Source organism: Chrysochloris asiatica, unplaced genomic scaffold, assembly GCF_000296735.1.
Source record: "Chrysochloris asiatica unplaced genomic scaffold, ChrAsi1.0 scaffold00066, whole genome shotgun sequence".
NCBI classification, from domain to species: domain Eukaryota; kingdom Metazoa; phylum Chordata; class Mammalia; order Afrosoricida; family Chrysochloridae; genus Chrysochloris; species Chrysochloris asiatica.
The window spans coordinates 13,140,435-13,145,269 of record NW_006408584.1 but is presented as its reverse complement, the minus strand read 5'-3'; positions in this window follow the sequence as shown (position 1 = coordinate 13,145,269).

Sequence of the window (4,835 nt, the reverse complement as noted above, 5' to 3'; positions counted from 1 at the left end):
ATTATCATTATAATTGTATACAATTAAAATTTTGCAAAAGATAATTTTTAAATGTCTGAAGCAGTACATTGACGGGGAGGTACCAGAGGTTCAGGCTATATTCAGAAGATGATGTAGAATGAGGGATATCATTGTTGAAGTCAGATGTATCTTGGCTGAAAGCAGAGAATATAAAAAAGATGTTTACTAGTGATTTATTGAATATTCAAAGGCTTTTGATTGTGTAGATAATGACAAGATATGGACAACATTGGAGAAAGTGAGTATTCGGGACCACTTAGTTGTTCCCATGAATAACTTGTACATAGACCAAGGGGTGGCTGTTTGAACAGAACACTGTAACACTGAATGGTTTAAAATTAGGAAAGGTGTGTGGTAGAATTGTATTGTTTCACCATACTTATTCAATTTGTACACTGAGCAAAAAATTCAAGAAGCTAGATTATATGAAGAACCTTGCTTGCTGAAAGCAAACAGGATATTAAATACTTACTGATGTGAAGAGCAAAGGCCACAGCCTTCGGTATGGGTTGCACTTCAATGTAAAGAAAGCAAACACTCAAAACTGGACTAATAAATAACATCAAGATAAATGGACAAAAGATCAAAGTTGTTAAAGACTTCTTTTTTTTTCATATCAACCATCAACCCTTACAGATGCAGCAGTCAAGAATTCAAATGACTAATTGCATTAGGCAAATTTGCTGCCCAAGACTTCTTTAAAGTATTCAAGAACATAATAACAGTTTTGAGGACTAAGGTGCGCCTGACTCAAGCCATGGTATTTTCAATAACCGTATAGCATGTGAAAGTTGTACAATGAATAAAGAAGACCATAGAAGAATTGGTTCATTTGAATTATGGCATTAGGAGAGAATATTAAAAGCACCATGGACTGAAGAAACCAGGATGGTCAGACTTTGTCTTTCATACTTTAGACATATTATTAGGAGAGACCAATACCTGGAGAAGAATATCATGTTTGGTTAAGTTGAGGGTCAGTGAAAAATAATAAGACACCAAGGAGATAGATTGGCAAAGTGGCTATAGCAATGGGTTCAAGCATAACAATGATTGTGAAGTTGCATAGGACTGTGCAATGTTTCTTTCTGTTGTGACTTGAGGACACCTAACAACAACAATTATTTTATATATATATTTTATTTTTACCTGTTTTATCTCTCAGTTTCAGAGTAAAAGGCATTAAAGTTGGTGAAGGATTGCTTAAATTTTATTAAATTTTCTGCTTTTTGTTACATATTTAAGATAATGCTGTTTAGTGTTGGGAACTTACGTTCTTTGCAGTTACCCATAATTTCTTGTGATCCAGACAATTGGATGTCATTACATAGTCAATAAAATATAGTAAATATTTTTCTGATCTTCTCTGCTTTAAGCCAAGATTCATCTGATATCAATAATGGCATCTCTAAGGCATGCTCTTCGAAAGCCAGCTTCAATTTCTGACAATTCCCTGTCTGTGTTCTGCTGCAACCATCTTCTAAATTATCTTTGGTAAATTTTTCCTTATTTGTCATGTTCAATGATTTCCATGTTCAGGTAACACATCTTTCTTTGGCTTGGTCAGGAATATTGTTCTTTTGCAGTGTTGTGGCCAGGTAACTGTCTCCAAATTTCTTTATTTAAAGTAATATGCATCTCCAAATCTTCCATTAATTTGTTGATAAGTATCAATTTGAATACCATCAATTCCTGGCGACTGCTTTTTCATCAACAATTTCAGTGTAGCTTGGACTTCTACATTCAGGATCATCTATGATGTAATTTGATGTGATGAACTATTAAGAAGATTAAGGGTGAGACTGTTGTCAATGCCATTAAGTAGGTTCTAACTCATAACAGCCCTGTATAGGGTTTCCTAGGAGTGCTGGTGGGTTTGAACTGTAAACCTTTTGGCTAGAAGTCCTGTGCTTTTGTTCCAGCACCACATCAGGACTCCAAGGTTGGGATGCTGTGTTGTTGTTGTTAAGTGCCATGGAGTCAGTTCTGAACCATAGTGACCCTGTATAGGGTTTCCAAGGAGCAACTCATGAGCTTGAACCACCAACCTGTGGTTCAACCAACTTTGCAATCTAGAACATTAACCCACAGTGCCACACCAGGCCTCCCATCAACACCCTGATCCAATTAATGGCGGTCCCCAAGTGAGGCTTGCAATGCCTTACATCTTCCAAGAAATAAAACGAGAGAGACTTGAACAGAGAAGGAGGAACCTACTACCACCAATATAGAAGCACCAGGAGTGGATTTTGTCCTTTGGACCTGAAATCCCCACATTGTGAAGCTCCCAGATAAAGAGGATGTTTGATGTTAAGACACATGGAGAACTCCAAGGAATTCTGAACCTACATATGCTGAAAAGAAAAAGAATGTTTCTCCAGAGCCAGTGCTCTGAATCTAGACTTAAAGCCTCCTAAACAAAGAGAGGGAATTAAATGACTTATTTCATTGGCAAATCTGCTGCACAAGATCTTTTTGAAGTGTTGAAGGGCAAATATATCACTTTGAGGACTAAGGTACACCTGACCCAAGCCACGGTATTTTCAATAACCTCTTATGCATGTGAAAGCTGGACAGTAAATAAGGAAGACTGTAGAAGAATTAATGCTTTTGACATATGGTGTTGGAGAATATCGAAAGTACCATGGACTGCCTAAAGAACCAATAGATCTATGTTGGAAGAATGTGTGCAGCCAGAGTGCTCCTTGGAAGCCAGTACGACCACACATCTCTCATACTTTAGACATACGAGACCAGTCCCTTGAGAAGGATATCATGTTTGGTAAAGTGAAGGGTCAGAGAAAAAGAGAAAGATTCCCAACAAGATGGATTGGCACAGCAATGGGCTCAGGCGTAGCAAAAATTGTGAGTTCAGCCCATGACTGGCAGTATTTTGTTCTGTTGTGCATAGGGTTGTTATGAGTTAGTGTCAACCCACTGGTACCTCACAACAATAAGAAGTTAAGAGACTACATTTCTGTTTCTTAAAGCCATCCACTTGTGGTATTTCTGTTATAGCAGCACTCAATAACTAAACAGTGATTTTGAGTATTACTTCTATCTTCTTTTGATATTTCTTTACAGTGTCATTCAATATTTTGCATGTTGTTGTTGTTAAGTGCAGTTGCATCAGTTCTGACTCATAGTGACACGATATAAGATTTCCAAGGAGCAAGCTGGTGGGTTTGAATCAACAACCTTCAATGACACACCAAGACTGCACGTTTGTATTATCCTTCAGTATTTCAGCTGAGAATAGAAATTTTTCTTCAGTCCTTTCAGCTTGTAAAACGCTAAGCATTCTGTTTTATAATTCAAATCTTCACAATTCATTATAATACTTTTTATTCTACCCTTTTGAAATCGTCAAGTCACCATTTGAAGTCTTCAGTCCAGCTCTTTTTTCTGCATTAATTCTTCAACTTGTTTTATTCTGTGCTCAAAAGCAAGTTTCAGAATCTTTTGTTACATTTATCATGGTGTTTTTTAAAAAAAAAATCCCATCTTTTTAGTAAACTTTTGCATTTTTATGAATGATATCCTTGATGTTGTCTCTCAAGTTGGGCATTATAGTTATTATTGATTTTCATTATTTGTTATTTTTTGTTGCATTATATCTGTTCTTGAGATAGTACTAGTACTTGTTTTTGTTGTTGAGTACTGTGGAGTCAGTTCCGACTCATAACGACCCTGCACAGGGTTTCCGAGACTGTAAATCTTTACGGGAGCAGAAAGCCTCATCTTTCTCCTGTGGAACAGCCAGTAGTTTCGAACAGCCAACCTTGGGTTTAGCAGCTCAATTCGTAACCACTACGCTACCAGAGCTCCTTAGTACTGGTACTAGTCTCGTTTTATTTCTTCTTACATACACTCTTGAAAATTCAGGAGCTAATTCCTTTAGCTTCAATTTCCTTTTTTTTTTTTTCTCATGATAACCTTTAAAACTTCAACTTCAAGTCCCCAGCCCCAACCTGTTTACTTCCTATTCAGTTAAGTGCTACATTTCATCATGTAAACTACCCTTCCCTTCTCACTAGGCTAGCCTGCCTATTTAATAAGACCACACCTATTATCATCATTGAGTCAACTCCAACCCATAGTGTCCTTCTAGGATAGAGTTTATCTGCTCCATAGTGTGTCCTTCATGTAGCATATGTATGTATTTGTCTTTGTGTGTGTGTGTGTATTGCATTGTTAAGCACCATTGAATTGGTTCTGACCCATAGTGACCCTGTATAGGGGTTCAAAGGAAAGGCTGCTGAGCTTGAACCACCGACATTGCTGTTCAAACCAACCTTGCAGTATAGTACATTAACCCACAGCACCACCAAGATATTCTGGGAAAACTCACTTACTCTTGATGTTGCATCTGACTCTTCATCATCTAATCTTGCGATTTGTCAGCCTCCACAGTGTTTCAGACAACTATATGCCATCGTACCTTCCTATCTTTGATTCATCAGCCTCCATAGTTCTTAAGCAAATAGTCTGTCATGTAACCAACTGATCTTGGGTCCATTGGCCCCTTAAGCTATGTGAGTCAGAGGAAACCTTCAGCCTGATCCCTGAACCACAGATTTCAGACTAAGCAGCTTCTACAATCATATAAGTAATTTCCTTGAGAAAATTCTATCATGCATCTATCTATATTTTGTTAAGTGCTATTGAGAGTCAGTTCCAACTCATGGAGGACTTGTACAGGGTTTCTGAGGAGCAGCTGCTGGGTATGAACTATGACTGTATGGTTAGATGTCCAGTGTTTATCCTACAGTGCCACACCAGAACATTCTCTCTGTCTCTCTCTTTCTGTCTCT